This window comes from Gorilla gorilla, chromosome 10, assembly GCF_029281585.2.
Source record: "Gorilla gorilla gorilla isolate KB3781 chromosome 10, NHGRI_mGorGor1-v2.1_pri, whole genome shotgun sequence".
NCBI classification, from domain to species: domain Eukaryota; kingdom Metazoa; phylum Chordata; class Mammalia; order Primates; family Hominidae; genus Gorilla; species Gorilla gorilla.
In genome coordinates this window covers 135,340,103-135,366,364 of record NC_073234.2, presented here as the reverse complement: position 1 = coordinate 135,366,364, position 26,262 = coordinate 135,340,103, and the positions used below count along the sequence as shown (strand labels likewise).

General features: G+C 46.4%; 1 long non-coding RNA gene and 1 pseudogene across 1 annotated transcript in view; both read right to left on the bottom strand.

Moving 5' to 3' along the window:
- The window catches only part of LOC129525887 (uncharacterized), a 35,572-nt gene extending 13,379 nt beyond the window's left edge, over window positions 1-22,193 (bottom strand). The window contains exon 1 of the long non-coding RNA XR_008670427.1: window positions 22,092-22,193. This is a non-coding gene — a long non-coding RNA (uncharacterized lncRNA). The remainder of the gene's footprint in view (window positions 1-22,091) is intronic.
- Window positions 1,995-2,328, bottom strand: LOC101141226 (large ribosomal subunit protein eL33-like; annotated as a pseudogene).
- Window positions 22,194-26,262: the final 4,069 nt, after the last annotated feature.

Below are 26,262 nucleotides of genomic sequence, written 5' to 3'. Positions count from 1 at the left end.
TTTGAGGCGGAGTCTCACTCTGTCACCCAGGCTGGAGTACAGTGGTATGATCTTGGCTCACTGCAACCTCTGCCTCCCGGGTTCTAGCAATTGTCCTGCCTCAGCCTCCCGAGTAGCTGAGATTACAGGCACATGCTGCCACACCTGGCTAATTTTTTGTATTTTACTAGAGACGGGGTTTCACCATGTTGCCCAGGCTGGTCTCGAACTCCTGAGCTCAGGCAATCCACCCGCCTTGGCCTCCAAAGCAAGTTGGTATTCTTAACCTATCTCATTGTCTATCACATTGTAGGAGTTCAATAAATGTTGAATAAATAAATCAAATTAAAAAATATTTATTGAGTAACCACTATGTAAAAGGCCATATGCTGGTTAAACAAAAAGAATAAGACATTATATCTTCAATGCGTCTGGCTGCCTGATGCCCTCACAGCTTGCAGTGTGGGGCCATGAACATAGTGGCCATGATGGGAGGGATGGAGACCATGTGTGGATCCAACAACATGGGCCCACCAAGGATGCTCTAGGTTTGCCGTTGCTAAGTATCCAGCTGCTGGCAGGAGGGATCAATATGGTACCAATCTTCAGAGAGATCAGCATGGCCACCAGGTGGTAGGTCCAGGACATCTGTCTGACCCCTCTCCTTGGAGAATTAGAAATTTATCCTTTTAAGCTTTAAATGTATCCTTTAAGCAGGTTTGCCTGCCCTTTCCAAGTGTCTCTACTAGCACCAGCATCTGGTGGACTGCAGATGTCATATAGTGGCATACTATCTGTATTAGTCTGTTCTCACGCTGCTAATAAAAACATACCCAAGATTGGGTGATTTATAAAGGAAAGAGGTTTAATGGACTCACAGTTCCACATGGCTGGGGAGGCCTCACAATCATGATGGAAGGCAAAGGAGGAGCAAAGTCACGTCTTACATGGTGGCAGGCAACAGAGAAAATGTGCAGGGGAACTCCCATTTATAAAACCATCAGATCAGCCAGGCGTGGTGGCTCATGCCTGTAATTACAGCACTTTGGGAGGCCAAGGTGGATGGATCACCATCTGGTCAGGAGTTCCAGATTAGCCTGGCCAACATGGAGAAACCCTGTCTCTACTAAAAATACACAATTAGCTGGGCGTGGTGGCGCATGCCTGTAATCCCAGCTACTCAGGAGGCTGAGGCAGGAGAATCACTTGAACCTGGGAGGTGGAGGTTGCAGTGAGCCGAGATCTTGCTACTGCACTCCAGACTGGACAATAGACCAAGACTCTGTCTCAAAAAAAAAAAAGGCCGGGTGCAGTGGCTCATGCCTGGAATCCCAGCACTTTGGGAGGCTGAAGCGGGTGGATCACCTGAAGTCGGGAGTTCGAGACCAGCCTGACCAATATGGAGAAACCCCATCTCTACAAAAAATACAAAAAAAATTAGCCGGCCGGGCCTGGTGGCACATGCCTCTAATCCCAGCTACTTGAGAGGCTGAGGCAGGAGAATTGCTTGAACCCAGGAGGCAGAGGTTGTGGTGAGCCGAGATTGTGCCATTGCACTCCAGCCTGGGCAACAAGAGCAAAACTCCGTCTCAAAAAATAAAAATGAAAATAAAAACAAACAAACAAAACCATCATATCTCATGAGACTTACTACCATGAGAACAGTGTGGGGGAAACTGCCCTCATGATTCAATTATTGCCACCTGCCCCTACCCTTGACACTTGGGGATTATTATAATTCAAGGTGAGATTTGGGTGGGAACACAGCCAAACCATATCACTATCACACACAATCTTGGGAACCAAGAGACCCCTTTTACAGCAAAGAAAGTGTGGTGTGATGTGATAATGGGCCTGTGGCCATGGGCTTCACTAGTCTTAACCATGTACCTATCACTCAGAAATAACTGGTCTGATAGAATAATGGGATGGCCTATTGTATTAACTGTATGTTTCTGATTTTTTTTTTTTTACGAGAGCACAAATCCACTTTTATTTATTTAGTTTTCATTAGTTTAAATATTTGAAGGGTACAGCATCACATGGATTCCATGTCTAGTGGCTTTAGCAGGAAGTTTGCTTTGGAATTTGGCACAAACCACGCCACTGTTTCCATAGGTCTGAGTTACCTTTCCCCAGATTACTCTGGTTTGGTTCGGTTTGCCACCAGGAGTCACTGTGTTATTCTTTGCTTTGTATAAATAAGCAGACCTCTTGCCCAAACAGAATTCAGTTTCATCTTGGGCATAAACATCTTCAATTTTAAGGAGAGCTGTGTGCTCCCTTTGGTTCCAGAGACCCTGCTTATAGCCAGCAAAAATGGCCTCAGGACCACAGCCTTCCAGGCATATTTGCCTTTTAGAAGTCCTATTCCCAGGTGGGGCACAGTGGCTCACGCCTGTAACCCCAGCACTTTGGGAAGCCGAGGCGGGCAGATCACCTGAGGTCAGGAGTTTGAGACCAGCCTGACCAACATGGAGAAACCCCGTGTCTACTAAAAATACAAAAATTAGCTGAGCGTGGTGGTGCTCGCCTGTAGTCCCAGGTACTTGGGAGCCTGAGGCAGGAGAATTGCTTGAACCCAGGGAGGCGGAGGTTGCAATGAGCTGAGATTGTGCCACTGCACTCCAGCCTGGGTGACAGAGTGAGACTGTCTCAAAAAAAAAAAAAAAAAGATTGAGTCACTCTGGTTCAAATGCCTCTGACACTGGTGCTTCCCCTATGTGGCCATGTGGCCATGTATGGCCTGGTGTGCCCCCTCCTCTTGGGCCTAGTGAGACACTATCTTTTCAATGTCAATTGCCTCCTATATTGGCCTCGCCGTATCTGCATAATAATAAAATCTACATTTAATAGCATCTGTTGAAGGCCCAATTAATGTGCTGGAGAAGTATATCTTGCAGGATAGGTGCTATCTTTTTTTTTTGACACAGCTTGGCTGATTTTTGTATTTTTAGTAAAGACGGGGTTTCACCATATTGGCCAACCTGGTCTCAAACTCCTGGCCTCAAGTGATCTCCCTGCCTTGGCTTCCCAACGTGTTGGGATTACAGGCGTGAGCCAATGCACCCAGCTATGGGCTATCTTGAAGGATGTGGCTTATTCCTTGAGCTAACAAGTAATATACTATACTATGCCTCTCTAGCTAGTATATTGGGGTTGGGAAACAGGGGCTGACCTTTCTCACAATTGCACCCAGTGACCCACTTGCAGATTTTGTGCTTCTCATCCCTGTAACCTTGGGCTCTGTAGGATAAGAGTTTCTAATTTCTGGAAGAACTCTTAGGCCTGGGGACACAGTAAGCATTCCACTGAATTGGATGCTGTGACTATATAGTACTTAGTTTGAGTTCCTCGTATTATTGAAGTGACAAGCAGAGAAGGGAGTTACTGCACTGCCTGGGATAATCATTTCTGATTGTTCTGGGGAATTAAGGTAGCTGCTTCACAACAGGGGCAGGAGACAAAATGTCTGGAACCCAGAAGATTCACTAGTATATCATTTGATATTTTCATGCTTGGGATGACTGTTAATGGGCAGTTACAACAACTGTGACCTCGCAAGGGTTCCTAAACACCTATACTCCTTGGGGATGAATGTCTGGGTAACCCCAGTTGGGTCATGGAAGACAGAGATGATAAATTTCAATTATGAAACACTTTTGCAAAAATTATAGCAGTGAGAAAATTGTGACAGTGAAAGAGATCTGATCTAACCAACCCCCATCTTGCCTTTAACCTCCGAACTGCCCTTAATCATTCCTGCGATTGGGTCAAGCTAACTTTGGGAGACATTTAGTTTATTGTTTACATGGCAATTGCCCTTCTCTCAAACTAAACCACTTTGTAAAGCTAATGAAAGACCACTAGAATAGGCGCATGAGGGGAGCCTGAATTCTGCTAAGATCTAGGTGTAAATGATTGCTGGCCATTATTCCAGAGGTCACAAGATTTGCCACTTCCCCAATGACTCCTGCAGATAACCTCACTATTGTGAACCTAAGATTGGCCTTTTGAGATGTCTTTTCAGGTTTTTGCATTTCTGGCAACAAACGGTTCCACCCAGACCTGCCAACGGGTCATGCGGCCCCACCCAGAAGTGGACTCAGCATGCACAAGGACCATTTTCCACACCCCTATGATTGCATCCCCAACTAATCAGTAGCATCCATTCCCTGGCCAACCAAACTATCCTTGAAAAGTCTTAACCTCCAAATCTTTGGAGAGATTGATTTGAGTAATAAAACTCTAGTCTCTCATTCAGCTGGCTCTGTGCGAATTAAACTCTTTCTCTATTGCAGTTCCCCTGTATTGATAAATTGGCTCTATTTGGGCAGAGGGTAAAATGAACCCATTGAGTGGTTACAATTGTGGCCCTAGAACTAGCTATAGCAGTAGAGACTGTGTATCAATTTCCTCTTGGTGCTATAACAAATTACCATAACTTAATGGCTTAAAACAATGCACATTAATTTTCTTCTAGTTCTATAGTCCAGAAGTTCAACATGGATTTCACTGGACTAAAATCAAGGTGCCACCAGGGCTGTATTTCTTTTTGGAGGCTCTAGTGGGGAATCCGTTTCCTTGCCTTTTCCAGCTTCTAAAGGCTGCCCCCATCCCTTGGCTAGTGGCCCCTTCTCCATCTGCAAAGCCAGCAATGAAGCATCACTCTGGCCCTTCTGTTGTCATGTCTGTCTCTGAACACATCTGGGAAAGATTCTCTGATTTTAGGGACTAATGTGATTAGATTGGGCCCACCTGGATAATTCAGAATATTCTTCCCTGGGTGCAGTGGCTTATGCCTGTAATCCCAGCACTTTGGGAGGCTGAGGTGGGCAAATCACCTGAGATCAGGAGTTCGAGACCAGCCTGACCAACATGGAGAAACCCTGTCTCTACTGAAAATACAAAATTAGCTGGGCATGGTGGCGCATGCCTGTAATCCCAGCAACTCAGGAGGCTGAGGCAGGAGAATCACTTGAACCCGGGAGGCAGAGGTTGCAGTGAGCTGAGATCGCACCAGTGCACTCCAGCCTGGCCAACAAGGGCGAGACTCTGTCAAAAAAAAAAAAAAGAAAAATAGAAAAAAAGAAAGAACTCTTCCCAGATTCCTTCGATTATCTTCTTTCTTCTCTACTAGTCAGCACCCTATCCACACTGAATTACCTCTCTACTTCTGGATGTAATGCCACGCCATTGGAATTTGCCAGCCTGCATGGCTGCAAGGTGCTAGGTTACACAACCAAAGAGTATAGGGGAGTTAGTTTCCCCAGGGATGAATCTTGGCCACTGAGAAACGGAAGATAGGAGAGAGCTAAGCAAATACATTCCTTCTCCTTTCTCACTTGTGAGGATCTGTTCCTAGATGTGGCTCCTCCTCGTGGTCTCTCTGGAAAAGACTATGCACCAAGCAAACAAGGCTGGTGAGTAACCTGCTGTGCAGGATTGGGATTGGTGGCCAGTACGGCAATATTATACGACCAACAGGCTCATGTGCCTGATGTACAGTAACATACTAATTACACTGAGACAGTAGGGCTTGCAGCAGAGAAAGAGTGTAATGGTTGCAGGGCAGCCAAGGAAGGAGATGAAAGGAGACAGTCAAATCCATCTCCTCAAGGAGTTCTGGGCTGGGGTTTTTAAGGGGATCATGGAATTTGGGGTCATTGATCAGGGTAAGGGGGATAAAATCATCAGGACATGGAAACTGAATTCTTTTGTGACTCAGTTCCAATGGGGTCCTTCAGTACAGCTGATGTTAGTAACTTCACTGGTATGCAGGACCTGAAAGAATACCTCAAAGGGAAAACTTAACATTTCATCATGTTCAAGTTGTTACCTGTAGAGCAGTTAAGGGGAACTATAATTTTTTTTGTTTGTTTTGAGACAGAGTCTCGCTCTGTTGGCCAGGCTGGAGTGCAGTGGCACGATCCTGGCTCATTGCAACCTCTGCCTCCCGGGCTCAAGTAATTCTCCTGCCTCAGCCTCCCAGTAGCTGGGATTACAGGTGTGCACCACCACTCCTGGCTAATTTTTTTATTTTTAGTAGAGACGGAATTTCATCACGTTGGCCAGGCTGGTCTCAAAATCCTGACCTCAGGTAATCCACCCACCTCGGCCTCCTAAAGTGCTGGGATTACAGGCATGAGTCACCGTGCCCAGCCGGGAACTATAATCTTTTAACTGGGTATATACGATTCTAGGACAATAGGAGACAAACAGCTATGAGGAAGCAGGTCAGAGACCAAGCTACCTAATGATTAGTGCTGAGCGTGCTGCAAACTTGGTTTATTTTCATCTCTCCTTCTCTCTCCCTGAATAAATCTTTTTTTTTTTTTTAATTGAGACGGAGTCTCGCTCTGTCGCCCAGGCTGGAGTGCAGTGGAGGAATCTCGGCTCACTGCAAGCTCCGACTCCCGGGTTCACGCCATTCTCCTGCCTCAGCCTCCCGCGTAGCTGGGACTACAGGTGCCCATCACCACGCCCAGCTAATTTTTTTTCGTATTTTTAGTAGAGACGGGGTTTCGCTATGTTAGCCAGGATGGTCTCAATCTCCTGACCTCATGATCCACCCACCTCAGCCTCCGAAAGTTTTGGGATTACAGGTGTGAGCCACTGTGCCCGGCCTGATTAAATCTTTTTTTTGGAACAGGGTCCCCCTCCATTACCCAGGCTGTAGTGCACCATCATGGCTTACTGCAGCCTTGACCTCCCAGGCTCAAGTGATCCTCCCACCTCAGCTTCCCAAGTAGCTGGGACTACAGGTGTGAGCCACCATGCTCAACTAATTTTTTTATTTGTTGTAGAGATGGAGTCTCCCTATTTGCCCAGGCTGGTTTTGAACTCTTGGGCTCAAGCAATTCTGTCTTGACCTCCCAAAGTGCTGGGATTATAGGTGTGAGCCACTCCATCTGGTCCCTTGATTAATTTTATAAAGTTCACAGGGAAAGTTTTGGAAACACATCTTTTTTTTTTTTTTTTTTTTTTTTTTTTTTTTTTTTTTGAGACAGAGTCTACCTCTGTCTCCCAGGCTGGAGTGCAGTGGCGCAATCTTGGCTCACTGCAACCTCTGCCTCCCGGGTTCAAGCTTTTTTCCTGCCTCAGACTCCTGAGTAGCTGGGATTACAGGCACATACCACCACACCCCCCTAATTTTTGTGTTATTAGTAGAGACAGGGTTTTACCATGTTGGTCAGGCTAGTTTCAAACTCCTGACCTGAAGTGATCCCTCGGCCTCAGCCTCCCAAAGTTCTGGGACTATAGGCATGAGCCACCATGCCTGGCCAACACATCACATTGATTTGTATTTCACCTCACCTCTTTCCTCTTTTCTTCCTCATTCTCACCTCTATAGGCTTTCAACTCCTAAATAAAGTGTTAGCACTTCAATCTTGTCTCAGGCTCTGTTTTCTAATCAGGCTAGCAAAGTAGGTCCGAGGAAAATAATTATTTGAGCATGATAAAGGAAAGGTCTATAGTATTAGGCCTCTAGATGCTTAGAAAGAGGGTTGTAAGATTGTAGAGCCACTAAAAAGAAAGGTCCTAAAGACATATCTCTGTGACCTAACACTTCTGTTGAAGTATGCCTCCAGAGTGGAGGTGAAAATGGGGATGTGGCTCAGTCATACGTGACAGTGACACAGAGAAAGTCAGGACAGTAGGAATTCAGAGCCTGGAGAGAGAAGTTCCATGAAGGCTTCCCTTCTATAAGCTACAGCTAGTTTTATTATTTTCTTTTTTTCCATTTATTCATCCATCCACTCATCCTTCCCTCCCTCCCTCCATCCCCTATTTGTTGGGATACCTTCTGTGTGCTGGGCACCACACTAGGTTCTAAAGACACAGCATGGAAGGATAAATGATGATCCTTTTCTTCCTGGAGCTCACTGTTTAGCAGAGAAGACAGAAAGGATGCATCTAAATGAGAAGTGCAGGATGTAAGGGGAGAGTTTGTTTTAGAAGTTTTTGGTGCCAAGAAACAGATGGTCTCCTATTACTGTAAGGATATTAATGGAAATAAGGAAGGCAGGGATTTCAAAAGGCTGCCAGTCCTCATGGGAACTCAGGTAAAAGTGTGCAATTCAGCCTCCCTCAGTGTATCAAACCTGAATCCTGCTGGGTTTCTGAATGACTACCTCCTGGGCAGGAACTATAAGGCCCTTCAGATCCAACACAGCAATCCCAGCTCTATTATTTCATAGATAAGCTACTGTAACAAACAGACTCCAAAATACAGGGGCTTAAACAAGTTAGAAATTTCTCTTTTTTATGTGCTAGTCCATAGATAGGGTTCAAGGAGATTAGGCTGCTTTTATGGTTTGAATATTTTTTCTCTTCAAAACTCATGTTGAAATTGAATCCCCAAAGTGGCAGTATTGAGAGTCTTTAAGAGATTCTTAGGTCAGATTAATCCTTTCACGGATTAATAAATTAATGGGTTAATGGGTTATCATGGGAGTGGAACTGATGACTTTATTTATTATTATTATTATTATTGAGATGGAGTCTCACTCTGTCGCTGAGGCTAGAGTGCAGTGGCACCATCTCGGCTCACTGCAACCTCCGCCTCTCGGGTTTAAGCGATTCTCCTGCCTCAGTCTCCTGAGTAGCTGGGATTACAGGCATGCGCCACCATGCCTGGCTAATTTTTTTTTTTTTTTTTTTTTTGAGACGGAGTCTCACTCTGTCACCCAGGCTGGAGTGCAATGGCGCGATCTCAGCTCACTGCAAGCTCTGCCTCCTGGGTTCATGCCATTCTCCCGCCTCAGCCTCCCGAGTAGCTGGGACTACAGGCGCCCGCCACCACTCCTGGCTAATTTTTTTTGTATTTTTAGTAGAAATGAGGTTTTGCCATGTTAGCCAGGATGGTCTCGATCTCCTGACCTTGTGATCCACCCACCTCGGCCTCCCCAAAGTGCTGGGATTACAGGCGTGAGCCACCGCGCCCAGCCTAATTTTTGTATTTTTACAAAATACAAAATTTCACCATGTTGGTCAGGCTGGTCTTGAACTCCTGACCTTGTGATCTGCCCACCTCAGCCTCCCAAAGTGCTGGGATTACAGGCGTGAGCCACCGCACCCGGCCTATTTATTTTATTACTATTTTTTTTTTTTTGAGGCAGAGTTTCACTCTGGATTCATCCAGGCTGGAGTGCAGTGGGATGATCTCTGTTCACCGCAACCTCTGCCTCCCAGGTTCAAGAGATTCTCCTACCTCAGCCTTCCGAGTAGCCGGGATTACAGGTACCCGCCACCATGCCTGGCTAATTTTTTTTTTTTGAGACGGAGTCTCGCTCTATCGCCTAGGCTGGAGTGCAGTGGCGTGATCTTGGCTTATGCAACCTCTGCCTCCTGGGTTCAAGTGACTCTCCTGCCTCAGCCTCCTCAGTAGCTGGGATTACAGGTGCGTGCCACCATGCCTGGCTAATTTTGTATTTTTAGTAGACACGGGGTTTCACTATGTTGGCCAGGCTGGTCTCGAACCCCTGACATCAGATGATCTGCCCGCCTCGGCCTCCCAAAATGCTAGGATTACAGGTATGAGCCACTGCGCCTGGCATGGTTTCTTCCTTTTCTAGGAAGGTTTAGTTATCCACCTCTTCCTTTGCTTCCATAAAATGCCTCCAACATCCTTTCATTAACTTCCTCCTTCCCTTCCCTCCCTTCTTCCTTCCCCTTCCTATTCCTCTCTCCTCCCCTCCCCTTCCCCCCCTCCCCCCCTCCCTTCTTCCTTCCCCTTCCTATTCCTCTCTCCTCCCCTCCCCTTCCCTCCCCTCCCCTCCCCTTCCCTCCCTTCTTCCTTCCCCTTCCTATTCCTCTCTCCTCCCCTCCCCTTCCCTCCCCTCCCCTTCCCTCCCTTCTTCCTTCCCCTTCCTATTCCTCTCTCCTCCCCTCCCCTTCCCCCCCTCCCCTTCCCTCCCTTCTTCCTTCCCCTTCCTATTCCTCTCTCCTTCCCTCCCCTTCCCTCCCCTCCCCTCCCCTTCCCTCCCTTCTTCCTTCCCCTTCCTATTCCTCTCTCCTCCCCTCCCCTTCCCCCCCCTCCCCTTCCCTTCCTTTCTCCTCCCTTTCTTTCCTTATGCTAGCCATAGGACATTCCCATTACTTGCAATCAAAAACTTGCAAACAAAACATTGCACACAGCCAAGTTTAACCTTGAAAGAGGCATAAATGACAGCAACTCTTTTGGGAATATGTGTTATTTCTTCTGAGGCATCTATAAAAGCCATCACTTTCATCAGCAACAGGATTGAATGTGCTACCATGGTTTGTATTTTATTGTTGTTCTTGTTTTTAAAGAAACTATCCAAGGCCTATGTTATGAATAAGCAAGAGAGGTATAGATTTATGCTGATAGCTCTCGCCTCAATATTAGAAAGGCAGATTTTTTTTTTTTGAGACACTGTCTCACTCTATCACTCAGGCTGGAGTGCAGTGGTGCTTTCTTGACTCACTGCAACCTCGGCCTCCTGGGTTCAAGTGATTACAGGTATGTGCCACCATATCCGCCTAATTTTTATATTTTTTAGTAAAGATGGGGTTTTGCCATGTTGCCCAGGCTGATCTTGAACTCTGAGCTCATGCAATCCACCCGCCTTGTCCTCCCAAAATGCTAGGATTACAGGTGTGAGCCACTGCTCCTGACCAGAAAGGCATAATTTGAATACATTTGTACTATTGGGCTGGCCAAGAAAAAAGTGGCCAATGGAAATTTTATTTTACTCTTCTCTCCAATCTGATAAAGGAGACAGCCCGGCACAGTGGCTCATGCCTGTAGTCCCAGCACTTTGGGAAGCCAAGGTGGGCGGATCTCTTGAGGTCAGGAGTTTGAGACCAGCCTGGCCAACGTGGTGAAACCATCTCTACTAAAAATACAAAAATTAGCCAGGTGTGGTGGCATGTGCCTGTAATCCCAGCTACTCGGGAGGCTGAGGCAGGAGAATCACTTGAACCCTGGAGGTAGAGGTTGCAGTGAGCTGAGATTGCACCACTGCACTCCAGCCTGGGCGACAGAGTGAGACTCCATCTCAAAAATAAAAATAAAAATGATAAAGTAGAGCGAGAGCGGAAAAAATGTAAAGGGCAAGCAAGAAAGACAAACGAGGAGAAATAGTCAGGCAATTTACAAACTGGATAATTCTTTTTTTTTCCTTTTTTTTTTTTGAGATGGAGTTTCGCTTTTGTTGCCCAGGCTGGAGTGCAATGGCGTGATCTCAGCTCATCGCAACCTCTGACTCCTGGGTTCAAGCAATTCACCTGCCTCAGCCTCCCGAGTAGCTGGGATTACAGGTGCCCGCCACCATGCCCAGCTAATTTTTGTAGTTTTAGTAAAGACAGGGTTTCTCCATGTTGGTCAGGCTGGTCTCAGGTAATCCACCCTCCTCCTTGGCCTCCCAAAGTGCTGAGATTACAGGCATGAGCCACTGCGCCCGGCCAAAAATTGGATAATTATATTGAGATGTAGAAGCATCAAAAATGAGAAAATACTAAAGAGTTATTTCCAAGTAAAAGGTCCTGACATTCAGGGAGCAGCCATCATTAAATGATATCCAAGTTAGCAGACAGGTTTGAAAGATCAGCTAATAGGAGAGGTTCTGATAAGACTTAGAGAAACACTTCTTGACACCTGAGAGGTACGATTCAGTGCAATGAGAAAACAAGGGCTGGTGTGGATCTTTATCTCTTGGGAGTTGAGAGAAAAGGGCAAATTGCTCTTATTCATCCGGGATGGACCAGGTGAGCTCATCAGATACTTCAGAGTCTAATGAATTATCCTTGGGGTTCTTAAGATTTGACATCCCTAATCATTTTAACTGCTCTTTTTATATGTCTTACTACCAGCATGGTCCCTCTGTGTGAGCTCATTCCTCTTCTCTTATTCTGCAACTCTCTAGAGGCGAGGGCTGCAGGGAAACATGATATGTCGCTTCTTGAGACACAGACCACTGGCTTCTTCTTTTTTTTTTTTTTTTTTTTTTGTAGAGACAGGGTCTCACCATGTTTCGAGGCTGGTCTCAACCTCCTGGGCTCAAGTGATTCTCCCACCTCAGCCTCCTGAGTAGCTGGGACTACAGGCATGTACCACCATGCCTGTCTAATTTTTTTGGTGAGATGGAGTCTCTCTATGTTGCCCAGCCTGGTCTTGAACCCCTGGGCTCCAGTGATCCTTCCACCTTGGCCTCCCAAAGTGCCGGGATTATAGGCGTGAGCCACTGCACCCGGTCCAGACCAGTAGCTTCTTGATGCTTCATTCCCTTCAGAAAAAACGATTACAGAATCACAACCTGCTCCGAAGTGTGGCAAACCCAACAATCTGTCACCCCAAACGTGCTAATCATGTGGAACAGTAGCAATCAGATTCATGGCTAGCTCCTGTGAAATAGAAACGTGACACTTCAGCGGCTGCCAGGTGGTGCTTAAATAAACTGGGACACTTCACCTTGAAAGCTTTTGGCAAGTGCTGGGAAGTCAAAACAGAAATAAATGATTTAAAAAGCTATACACGTTGCATAGGAATAGTCAAGTCACATGTCCTGTAACGCCATAGCCTAGTGCTATTGAGCACGTGGATTGTGGCTACAGTGTGACTGAGAAACTGAGGTTGGAATTTTATTTAAATTTTATTAATTTTAATTTTAATTTTATATATATACATATTTTGAGAAGGAGTCTCACTTTGTTGCCCCCAGGCTGGAGTGCAGTGGCGTGATCTCTGCTCACTGTAACCTCCACCTCCTGGGTTCAAGCAATTCTCCCACCTCAGCCTCCTGAGTAGCTGGGATTACAGGCACCCGCCAACATGCCCGGCTAATTTTTGTATGTTTAGTAGAGACGGGGTTTCAACATGTTGGCCAGGCTGGCCTCGAACTCCTGGCCTCAGGTGACCCGCCCACCTCGGCCTCCCAAAGTGCTGGGATTATAGGCGTGAACCACCAAGCCACCACACCCGGCCTATTTTTTATATTTTTTTAGAGACGGGGTCTCGCTCTGTCTCCCAGGCTGGAATGCAGTGGCGGATCAAGGCTTACTACAGCCTTGACGTCCCAGGCTCAAGTGATCCTCTGGCCTCAGCCTCCTGAGTAGCTGGGACTACAGGCATGCGCCATCATGGCCAGGCTAATTTTGGAATTTTTTTTCGTAGAGAGAGGGTCTTACTAAGTTTCTCAGGCTGGTCTTGAACTCCTGGGCTCCAGAGATCTTCCCACCTCAGGCTCCCAAATTGCGGGATTATAGGCCTAAGGCACATGCCTGGCCCAAAACAAACCATTTTTTATTATTTTATTTATATATTTTATTTTATTTTATTATTTTATTAACTTTCTGAGACAGTCTCACTCTGTCACCCAGGCTGGAGTGCAGTAGTGCAATCATGGCTCACTGCAACCTCTGTCTCCCAGGTTCAAGCAATGCTCGTGCCTCAGCCTCCCAAATAGCTGGGATTACAGGCACGTGCCACCATACCCAGCTAATTTTTGTATTTTTAGTAGAGAAGGGGTTTTGCCATGTTGGCCAGGCTGGTCTCAAACTCCTGACCTCAAGTGATCTGCCCTCCTTGGCCTCCCATAATGTTGGGATTACAAGCGTGAGCCACTACACCTGGCCACAAAATTAACCATTTTAAAATGAACAACTTTATGACATTTAGTACGTTCACAATGTCATGCAACCACCACCTTCGTCTAGTTCCAAAACATTTTTATCACCCCAAAAGAAAACCCCATACTCATTAAACAGTTGCTCCCCATTCTCCTCTCCTCCCAGCCCCTGGCAACCACCAATCTATATTTTGTCTCTATGGATTTACCTATTCTGGATATTTCACATAAATGAAATCACACAATATGTGGCATTTTGTATCTGGCATCTTAGGCTTAGCATATTGTAATTGATTTCCATTTTAAATTACAAAACCTAGGCTGGGCGTGGTGGCTCACGCCTGAGGTCAGGAGTTCGAGACCAGCCTGCCAACATGATGAAACCCCGTCTCTACTAAAAATACAAAAATTAGCTGGGTGTAGTGGCATGTGCCTATAGTCCCAGCTACTCTGGAGGCTGAGACAAGAGAATGGCTTGAACCCAGAAGGCAGAGGTTGCAGTGAGCTGAGATCATGCCATTGCACTCCAGCCTGGGCAACAGAGCGAGAGTCTGTCTCAAACAAACAAACAACAAACAAACCAAAAAAACCACCAAGACTTATTTGGCTAAGTTTGAATGAGTGATTTTTGAGGACAGTGGGGTAGCTATCACTCAGATTAATTATCAGGACCATTCCTTATTGCCTAACCCATGCTTGAGTTTTATGTGATTATGGCTGTAAGTAAAAATTAAAGGAACTTTAGGGGTTATTTAACGAAAACAGGATTGCTTAATGAAAACTACATTTTGGCCCCCAAGCAATGTTGTTCTGGCATCTTGTCCACATGGCAGAACACAGTGTGGGTACCCTCTACTGACCATCACCATTGAACGTCATATAGCTTTGGCATCTTGGGCCAGTTAGTACCCAATAAAAGCCAACAGTGCCTGATAGCAAAGATGGTACCCAATGGTACGAGGTGCAGATGTTCTTTGGATAAAGTGGAAGTCAACTGAGATAGTCAAAACCAGCAGAAATAGGCTGGGCATGGTGGCTCACACCTGTAATCCCAGCACTATGGGAGGCTGAGGTGGGCAGATCACTTGAGATCAGGAGCTCGAGGCCACCCTAGTGAAACACCATCTCTACTAAAAATACAAAAATTAGCAGTGCATGGTGGCAGACGCCGGTAATCCCAGCTACTCTGGACGCTGAGGCAGGAGAATCACTTGAACCTGGGAAGTGGAGGTTTCAGTGAGCCGAGATTGCACCACAGCACTCCAGCCTGGGTGACAGAGTGAGACTCTGTCTTAAAAAAATAAAAAACAAAACAAAATAACCAAATAAAAAAACACCCAGCAAAAATAGCAGCATGCCTGGTTAATGTCAGTGTATCCAGAACAGGAGGAAAGGAGGAAAAACCCACAAACCTGAGGTCAACAAGACTCGTTTCTATGTGTGATCCTCTCCTGGGCATTCCTGGAAATTCTGACAGGGAACAAACTTTGCAGGAGCCTGGAGTTCTACATTAAATAGCAGATGAAGGCATGGTGCATTGTCTTGGGTTGGGCTCCCCAAGAATCCTTGCTGAGACAATAATTCAATTACAGGCTGTTTATTTGAGAGGTGATCCCAGGAAACAACAGTGTGGGGACAGAGAAATGGAGACAGAGAAAGGAAGTCAGCCAATAAAAGGTCTGTTACCAAGCGGGTTACTACTGTGGGCAGCAGGAGCTCGGTCTCACTGGGGAGCCCTGGAAGACTGTATAGAACATGCCTCAGGGTTATCTCAATGGAGGATAAATATGGAACTGGTTTTTTTTTTTTTTTTTTTTAGTTTTTTGAGACAGAGTCTGGCTCTGTCACCCAGGCTGGAGTGCAATGGCACGATCTCAGCTCACTGCAACCTCCGCCTCCCGGATTCAAGCAATTTTCCTGCCTCAGCCTCCTGAGTAGCTGGGATTAAAGGCGTGCACCACCATGCCCGGCTAATTTTTGTAATTTTAGTAGAGATGGGGTTTCACCATGTTGGTCAGGCTGGTCTCAAACTCCTGACCTCAAGTGATCCACCCACCTTGGCCTCCCAAAGTGCTGGGATTACAGGTGTGAGCCACTGCACCTGGCCAGGAGCTGGGGTATTTATCTAACAACTCCCATCCCTCACTGGGTGAGGGCTATTTCTAGGGACTTGAACTTTCTGGGACTTCTAGGCTATCCTGCTTGCAGACCAGGTGTGCGTCCACAACCAGAACAAAGCCTTCGTTCAGAGAGTCACAAGGAACATTCTTTGGCATTTAGAAATGAGTGTTGAGGGTCTCTGGTCAGGGCCCCAATAGCATCCACCACACCTGTGATTGCACCAGGCTATGAGCACAGAGGAACTGATCATAGATCAGTTCACAGATGAACATAGATCACAGATGAACAGTCTCATCTCTGGCCCCATTTCAATCCTCACTCTTGTTTTGTTTTTCTTCTTCCTTCTCTCTTATGTATAATTTATGCTGTCTAGCTATGTTTTATGTATCCTTGTAAGCTGCCTTAAATCTTTTCTGGAACACAGCAGGGTATAAATAAATAAATACTAGTGAGGAGTAACATTTTACCTTTATTTTTGACCATTTCCCCCATTCTGTGTCTTCTTGGAACAGACCCTTATTCATCTGTGCCTAGCATTGTGTTGAGCACATCGAAAGCATTTGACTATTGTTCTGTAAAATAACAGGCAGCACAAAGACACAATAATGGTTTATAAACTGACTCTGTGACCAGACACAGATGCAGAGGCACAGTCCTCTCTGGCCTCTGACTTCTTAAACCCGGTGCCTAGAACAGTGTTTGCCACATAGTATAGGTGTCCAGAAAATTTGTGTTGAATGAATTAATGAGACTTATAGGGCCTACATTGTATTAGCCCATTTTCATACTGCTGTGAAGAAATGCCCACAACTGGGTAATCTGTAAAGAAAAAGAGGTTTAATGGACTCACAGTTCCACATGGCTGGGGAGGCCTCACAATCATGGCAGAAAGCGAAGGAGGAGCAAAGGCATGTCTTATATGATGGTTGGCAAGAGAGTGTGTGCAGGGCAACTGCCCTTTATAAACCCATCAGATGGTCTGGGTGCAGTGGCTCACACCTGTAATCCTAGCACTTTGGGAGGCCAAGGTGGGCAGATTGCCTGAGCTCAGGAGTTCGAGACCAGCCTGGGCAACGTGGCAAAACCCCATCTCTACTAAAAATACAAAAAATTTGTGGGGTATGGTGGCACATGCCTGTAATCCCAGCTACTCGGGAGGTTGAGGCACGAGAATCGCTTGAGCCTGGGAGGTGGAGGTTGCAGCGAGCTAAGATTGTGCTACTGCACTCCAGCCTGGGCGACAGAGTGAGACCCTGTATCAATCAATCAATCAATACATAAATAAAAATAATAAAACTATCAGATCTCATGAGACTTATTCACTATCATGAGAACAGCATGGGAAAAACCCGGCCCCATTATTCAATTACTTCTCACTGGGTCCCTCCCACGTCACATGGGGATTATGGGAGCTACAATTCAAGATGATATGTGGGTGGGGACAGAGCCAGACCATATCATACATACAGTAAGGCCTCCCTTAGACCACCAATTAGAAATCCATCAACATACTGGAATTGTGTTGCGTTTTTGTTTGTTTGTTTGATACAGGGTTTCACTCTATCACCCAGGCTGAAGGGTAGTGGCATGATCACAGCTCACTGCAGCCTTAACCTCCTGGGCTCAAGTGATCCTCCCACCTAAGCCTCCTGTGTAGCTGGGACAACAGGCATGTGCCACCACACCGATTTTTTTTGTGTGTGTGTTGAGACAAGGTCTCACTGTGTTGCCCAGGCTGGTCTCAAACTCCTTAGCTCAGATGATTCACCTGCCTTGGCCTCCCAAAGTGCTGGGACTATAAGCATGAGCCACAGTGCCTGGCCGGAATTGCATTTTTTGCAAGGTCAAGGTTGCCCTTGAAATTACTATCATGTGGATGTACTTAATTTCATGAGCACAAGCTGAGGGGTAGGGACTAAAGATAGAGCTAGAGATGGTGCTTCAAAATGTATACCCAGTAGGCTATGAGCGTCTAAGAACACCCAATGGCAATTCAGAGGCAGTCTGTTTATGAGCCTAATCTTTGCTTATAGATGTCCTGGCAAATTGTTCTTAATAACACCCCTATTGAGCAAAGAATTACCAGCAATGCTGGAAAGTGAGCTCCCCAGGAATCTCACATGCTAGAAATTGAGGGATTGCTTTACATCCCATGAATCTCTGAGGAACATGTTCTATTTAACTCCGTTTCCCCATAGGCATGGTTTGGGGCTAGGTTCTCTAGAAGCAGATGCTTACATGGAGTTTGGGGTACAAAATGCTCATTAGGAATCAATCAGCCAGGTGCAGTGGCTCACACCTGTAATCCCAGCACTTGGGGAGCCCGAATGGGGCGGATCTTTTTTTTTTTTTTGAGACGGAGTTTCGCTCTTGTTGCCCAGGCTGGAGTGCAGTGGCGCAATCTCTGCTCGCCGCACCCTCCACCTCCCCGGTTCAAGCGATTATCCTGCCTCAGCCTCCCGAGTAGCTGGGATTACAGGTACGCACCACCCTGCCCGGCTAATTTTGTATTTTTAATAGAGACGGGGTTTCTCCATGTGGGGGGTGGATCTCTTGAGTCCAGGAGTTCAAGAGCAGTCTGGACAACATGATGAGACCCTGTCTCTGCAAAAAATACAAAAATTAGCCAGGCATGGTGGTGTGCACCTGTAGTCCCAGCTACTTGGGAGGCAGAAGTGGGAGGATCACCTGAGCCTGGCAGATCAAGGCTGCAGTGAGTTGAGATCCCACCACTGCACTCCCGATCTCAAAAATAAATAAGTAAATAAAGGAATCAGTCCCTACGAAAAAAATGAGAAGAAGCAGGATTGGGCAGAGAGAAATATCCAGCCACAGTGCAGGCTTGACCCAGCTTTGGCTAACCCAGAGGGGAGCTCCAGAGCAACACTTTGACACTGCCTGTCAAAGTGTTCCAAGTCAGGTGGAATGGGCGACCTTTATAAATGACTTTCCTGGCTGGGTGTGGTGGCTCACACCTGTAATCCCAGCACTTTGGAAGGCCAAGGTGGTTGGATCACTTGAGGTGAGGAGTTCGAGACCAGCCTGGTCAACATGGGCGAAACCCCGTCTCTACTAAAAATACAAAATTAGCTGCACGTGGTGGTGAGTGCCTGTAATCCCAGCTACTCGGAGGCTGAGATAGGAGAATTGCTTGGATCTGGGATGCGGAGGTTGCAGTGAGCCGAGATCGCGCCACTGCACTCTAGCCTGCGTGACAGAGCGAGACTCCTCAAAAAACGAAACAAAACAAAACAGAACAAAACAAAACAGACTTTCCTTGCCCAGTCAACAGATGCAGGCTACCCTGGGAAGGGCATGGCCTTGGGCTGGGCAGGGCTGTACAGCTGAGGCTGACCTTGAAGGAGGTGACAGCTGCAGTCTGTCTGCTGACTGCACTCCCTGCAGTCCCTGGACAGCAAGTCCTCCCTTGAGGGGGCATGTGGGTGGCCCAGCTCTGTGGCCAGCACAGGGATCACGTGGCAGTTGCCCACAGTAACAGCTAGCTTGATAACACACTTTTTTGAGAGAGAGTTTCGCTCTTGTTGCCCAGGCTGGAGTGCAATGGTGCGATCTCAGCTCACCCCAACCTCTGCCTCCCGGGTTCAAGTGATTCTCCTGCCTTAGCCTCCTGAGTAGCTGGGATTACAGGCATGTGCCACCACACCCGGCTAATTTTTTTTATTTTTAGTAGAGACGGTGTTTCTCCATGTTGGTCAGGCTGGTCTCGAACTCCTGACCTCAGGTGATCTGCCCGCCTTGGCCTACCAAAGTGCTGGGACTACAGGCATGAGCCACACTCTTATCGGCTGCCTTTCTTTCCTTATCTTATTTTCCTACTCCCCTACAAGGTGCTTCCTTCACTTCCCAAATAAACTAACCCAAATCCTTGTCTCAGGATCTGCTTCTGGGGGAGCTAAAACCAAGACATATCCAACTTGCCTTCAGAATCATGTTCCCAGGGGCAGGGCTGTTGGTTTCTGGTTTTGTAAACTTACTTTTCCTGAGTTGCATAGACTTAGGGTAACTTAAGTCCTGTTTTGCTCAACACAATTCCTGTTTAATATGTGGCCTTGGTGTTCCATTCCCTAGATGTTCCCTTTTGTCTTAAGAGTATCCTGGTTTGGCTGGGCACGGTGGCTCATGCCTGTCATCCTATCACTTTGGGACGCTGAGGTGGGCGGATTGCTTGAGCTCAGGAGTTCAAGACTAGCACGGGCAACATGGTAAAACCCTATCTGTACAAAAAATACAAAAAAATTAGCCAGGCATGGTGGTGCACGCCTATGGTCCCAGCTACTTGGGAGTCTGAGGCAGGAGGATTGCTTGAGCCCAGGGGATCGAGGCTGCAGTAAGCCGAGATCATACCACTGCACTCCAGCCTGGGCAACATAGCAAGATGCTGTCTGAAAAAGAAAAAAAAAGTATCCTGGTCTGGATGACACATTTTTTCCCCCTTTCTTTCCACAGGTGTCGATGGATGACACTGATTTTTTTTTTTTAGACAGAGTTTTTGCTCTTGTTGCCCAGCCTGGAGTGCAGTGGGGCAATCTCGGCTGACGGCAACCTCTGCCTCCCGGGTTCAAGCAATTCTCCTGCCTCAGCCTCCCAAGTAGTTGGGATTACAGGGGCCTGCCACCACTCCTGGCTAATTTTTCTGTTTTTAGTAGAGATGGGGTTTCACCATGTTGGCCAGGCTGGTCTTGAACTCCTGACCTCAGGTGATCCATCTGCCTCAGCCTCCCAAAGTGGTGGGATTACAGGCATGAGCCACTGAGCCCGGCCCCGATGACACATTTTATAATCATCCTACAACTGTTTGAAGTGAGTGATCCTTGGTCAGATACATGGACAAGGAAAAGTGGTTAGTTTTGATTTGAATGCCATCAACTCATTGTTTACTTTGGGTGAATCATCCCATTGTAGAGCTGGAAGCAGCTTTTGGAACTGGCTATTCCATGGACTCTCCACCTTTTTTTCTGTTACGCTGCACATGGTCAGGCATTCATATGCATAACACTCCCAGGGGAAGTCTTAATATGCCAGCTGTAACTCTGCTCCTTTTTCTCCCAGTAGGGAAAGTATATTAAATGCTGGCAAGAATTAGGTTGGTATAGGGATAATGTATTATTTAAAAATATATGAATCATCCTCCAGCTAACGGTACTTTAACCATTAGCATCAGATCACTCATGGCACAGGTCATGACCGATCGAATTTGAGAACAGCTGATCTCTTCTCAAATCCTTGAATTACATGAAAAAAATCATCTAGCCTCATGGTGTCTTCATTTTCTCACCTGGAAATGGGGATGGTAAAATCTCCTTCTCTGTCTGGTTGGGATGTGGCAGAAGGCGAATGAGATAATGATTGTGAAAGCCTGGGGAAGTATAAAACCTTAAAGGAATGGAGGCGGTGTGGTGGCCACGAGGCAGCCGCATCTACTGAGTTTGCAAGCGTCACACCAGGATTTACACAGTAGGCTCGCAGGGTAATTGGATCCGTCTAGTTTGCACAGGGATTCTCTCCTCAAGACATTTACAAGTCAAAATTTTACCAGTGCTCCTGGTCATTACATAAATTCTCTACATCTTTGTCAAGATGTGTTAGTCAGCGGCCGAGCGCAGTGGCTCACGGCTGTAATCCCAGCACTTTGGGAGACAGAGGCAGGTGGATCACAAGGTGAAGAGATCGAGACCATCCTGGCCAACACGGTGAAACCCCGTCTCTATTAAAAATACAAAAATTAGCTGGGCGTGGTGGCGCGTGCCTGTAGTCCCAGCTACTCTGGAGGCTGAGGCAGGAGAATTGCTTGAACCCGGGAGGCAGAGATTGCAGTGAGCCAAGATCGCACCACTGTACTCCAGCCTAGCGGCAGAGCGAGATGCCGTCTCAAAAAAAAAAAAAAAAAAAAAAAAGATGTGTTAGTCAGAACCCTACAGTTGCAAGATACAGAAATCCAATATAAATTAGCTTGAATAAAAAGTGAGAATTGGGGCCAGGTGCAGTGGCTCATGCCTGTGATCCCAGCACTTTGGGAGGCCGAGGGGGAGGATTGCTGGAGGAGTTTGAGACCAACCTGGGCAACGTAGCAAGACCCCACCTCTACAAAAATTTTTTTTAATTAGCTAGGCATGGTGGCATGCACCTGCAATCCTAGCCACTAAGGAAGCTAAGGTGGGAGGATCACTTGAGCCCATGAGTTTGGGGCTTCAGTGAGCCATGATCGTGCCACTTCACTCCATCCTGGGTGACAGAGTGAGACCCTGTCTATTAACAAAAAGAGGAGGGGGGGTATTTATTGGCTCACACGAGGAAACTATGGGAATGTCCCGGTTGGAGCTAGCCACAGATGGCCAAACTCCAGACTTGAACATCACAAGGATTTTCTGTGCCGCTTACCCATCCTGCTGTCTGTATACTGGTTTCATTTTCCTTAGAACAACTTCTTTCTTAGGTGGGGGCATGGCTCTTTGATGCTGGGCTTCCATACTTACAGCCTTGTGACCAGGGAGAAAAGATACCCTTTTCTCTGACCCTGGCCCCTCAGTCAGTTAACCCGACCCCTCAGGTTAAACTAGAAGAACTCTAGAGAAGCACTCTGATAGGCTCATCTTTGAACCAATCACTGCAGTCTAAGCCAGGTGAGACTGATGCCCACACCTCAAATGAATTATCCGGTTTCTCATGTACGAAGCTACTTCGAGGACTGTTGGCAGCTGGCAGCCATCACATCTGTGTCTATTACTTGGGGAAACTACAGTCTTATATATCGTCAAACCTTTATTCCTAATGAATCTATTACACTTCCAGGGCTATAAATAATAAATTCTCTCCCATTCCTCCAATGCAAATATTTTGAATATTTTAATGATTGCTTTCCAAAGCCTACTTTCAAAATCACCCGTCTAAGATTTGTGCCAATATATACTCCCACAAACAGATGGTGGTGGGCATCCTTGAATTATAAGCTGTCATTGATCTATACTGGTGGTTCTCAACTGAGGATTTTGCCTCCCCAGGGGACAATGGCAATGACTGCAGACTTTTTTTTTTTTTTTTTTTTTTGGCAGAGTCTCTCTCCGTTGCCCAGGCTGGAGTGCAATGGCGCAATCTCGGCTCACTGCAACCTCCACCTCCTGGGTTCAAGCGATTCTCATGTCTCAGTCTCCTAAGTAGCTGGGATTATAGGTGTGCACCACCATGCCCAGCTCTTTTTTTTTTTTTTCAGACAGAGTCTCACTCTGTCACCCAGGCTGGAGTGCAGTGGTGCGACCTCACCTCACTGCAACCTCTGCCTCCCAGGTTCAAGTGATTCTTCTGCCTCAGCCTCCTGAGTAACTGGGATTGCATGCATGCACCATCATGCCCATCTAACTTTTGTATTTTTAGTAGAAATGGGGTTTTGCCATGTTAGCCAGGCTTGTCTTGAACTCCTGGCCTCAAGTGATCCGCCCGCATCAGCCTCCCAAAGTGTTGGGATTACAGGTGTAATCCCAGTTACTTGGGAGGCTGCGACAGGGGAATCGCTTGAATCCAGGAGGTGAAGGTTGCAGTGAGCCAGGATCAGGCTACTGCATTCCAGCCTGGGTGACAGAGCGAGACTCCATCTCAAAAAAAGAAAATGCCTCATTATTGGTAAAGGAATATAAAAATGTGAGAAATTATTTATAAGTTGCCTGGTACAGAACTTTGAACCCAGTAGGTGCCACATAATTGTTGGACAGAAGTTTTTCCTGTGAGAACTGCTCCAGTAACAGCCACCAGATGGCAGCAAAGAGCAAGTTTCCCCTCAGAAGTTCCCTCCGGTTAGCCTATGGGGTTTGAAAGGGAGAAGAAAATGGTTGATTTATTTTCTTTGCATTTTTTTTTGTTGTTGTTTGTTTGTTTTTGAGATAGCGTCTCGCTCTGTCGCCCAGGCTGGAGTACAGTGGCACGATCTGGGCTCACTGCAACCTCCGCCTCCTGGGCTCAAGCAATTCTCCTGCCTCAGCCTCCCGAGTAGCTGGGATTACAGGTGTGCGCCACCACGCCCAGCTATTTTGTATTTTTAGTAGGGATGGGTTTTCACCATGTTGGCCAGGCTGGCCTCGAACTCCTGACCTCAAGAGATCCACCCGCCTTGGCCTCCCAAAGTACTGGGATTACAGGCGTAAGCCACTGCACCCGGCCATAAATTTTTTGTAGAGAGGTGGTCTCCCTATGTTGCTCAGGCTGGTCACAAACTCCTGGGCTCAAGTGATTTTCTTGCCTCGGCCTCCCAAAGGGCTGGAATTACAGGCATGAGCCACCATGCCTGGCCCCTCCCTGATTGCTATCAAAGTGATTCCCCATCGCTAACTCCTCCCCTCCTCCTCAACACTTTCCTACCTCAAACCCACTCATGTGTGTTTTTTTTTTTCTTTCTCCCAATTTCTACCATGGGAATGATTTCTTTAAAATGCACTGAGGGGCAAATTGAAAGTGACAACAATCTTTGTGTTCAGAGCCTGAAGTTAATGTGTTCTGGCAATGGGGATTAAACCTGAGAAATTCACAAAACATGTTTCAGGCAAAATGAGTGAAAATGGATGAGGTGATGGGAAAGAATGAAAATATTTAAACAGATTACTTACACCGTAAGTGCCTGTCCCAAGTGGGCCTTCCATCCACCCATTGTCTATTCTGCAAATATTTATTCCTGACTTGGGAATACAGACACAGTCTTAATCCTCATGGAAAAAGGGAAGACAAATATTAGAGACGTAATTAATTACACATGTGATGTAGGCTAGGATGGGGAGGGGACCAGGACCATGGTGATGTGTAATGGGGTGACCTAATTTTTGGAAAGAGTCAAGACAGGCCTCTCTGGGAAAGTGATGTTTAAGGTGAGACTCAAGTATGAGTAAGAGTTGGCAAAGAAGGAAGGGGAGGGAGTGGGCTAAGCCCTCTAGGCTGAGGGAACAGGGTACTTGAAGGTCCAATGGTTTCCATGTAATTTTAGAGCACTCTGGTTGAGAAAATACATGACTAAAAGCTACCATGATTTAAGGACTCTTCAGATTCCTGTTTTATTTATTATAACATCATCTACACATTTTGAAAAATTCTTGGCTGGGTGCAGTGGCTCATGCATGCAATCATACTTTGGGAGGCCAAGGCTAGAGGACTGCTTGAGCCTAGGAGTTGGAGACCAGCCTGGGCAACATAGCAAGACCTTGTCTCTACTAAAAATAAAAAATTAGCCAGGTGTGATGACGTGGTCTTGTAGTCCCAACTACTCAGGAGGCTGAGGTGGGAAGATCATTCATGCCCAGGAGTTTGAGTTTGCAGTGAGCTGTGATCATGCTGCTGTACTCCATGCTGGGCAACAGAGTGAGATCCTTTCTCAAAAAAAAAAAAAAAAAAAAAAAAAGAAAGAAAAAGAAAAAAGTCTTATGTGGGTGTGCAGGAGGCAACATTTATTCAGTCTATAAATAAATGTGGTGATGGGTTGCATTAATTTCATAGAGTCCTTATGACTCTACAACCCCAGTCCATGGTATACATAGGACACAATCCCTGTCCTTAAGGGGCTGATAGTTTAGTCGGGACAATGGTTGCCCCTCCGTGCACTCCCTTTGTCTTAACACTTCAGGGCATCTCTTATGAAACATTTGCATGTTTGGTCACGTTTTTCTTGGATCTGTCCCTATTCCTCTGATCACTCTCTGTCACCTCATCTCCAACACTCATTAAACTAGAAGTTCCTAATTCAGATCCATGAACCCCCAAAAGGGGACAGTGGGTAGAACTCAGACATCCAGAGCCGGACGCGGTGGCTCACACCTGTAATCCCAACACTTTTGGAGGCCGAGGCGGGTGGATCACGGGGTCAGGAGATCGAGACCATCTGGAGTTTGCAGTGAGCCAAGATTGCGCCACTGCACTCTAGCCTGGGTGACAGAGCGAGACTCCATCTCAAAAAAATAAAAAAAATAAAAAAAATTCAGACATCCAAAAACGTGGGAAAATCACTTCTCTATTTTCACAAATTCTAGCTGAAAGACAGCATTTCTCCTTCCATTGTGAATGTAGACAACAAACCATGCCTGTGATTTTTTTTTTTTTTGACACAGGGTCTTTCTCTGTTGCCCAGGCTGAAGCGCAGTGGTGTGATCACAGGTCACTGCAGCCTCCACCCGCCGGGCTCAAGTGATCCTCCCACCTCAGCCTCCCAAGTAGCTCGGATCACAAGCACACACTACCACACACAACTAATGTTTTAACTTTTTGTAGAGTCAGGGGTCTCACTATGTTGCCAGGGCTGGTCTGGAACTCCTGGCAGTGCCTGTGATTTTGTCACCAGTAGAAGTCACAGATATTTGTACACTACATGTACAGCTGCTGCTGATGTCTCAAAATTAATGCTCATAGCTACTTTAAAATCATGGCAGTTTTTAGACTTGCTGCTAGATCTTATTATTTAGTTTGTTAATAGAGACACATATTGCTATAAAATGTGTTTATAGCAATTGTTTATAGCAATATAAAAACCATGTTGCTATATCCCAAGTTGGTTTTGTAAAGTATTTTGATAACTTGTATTTCA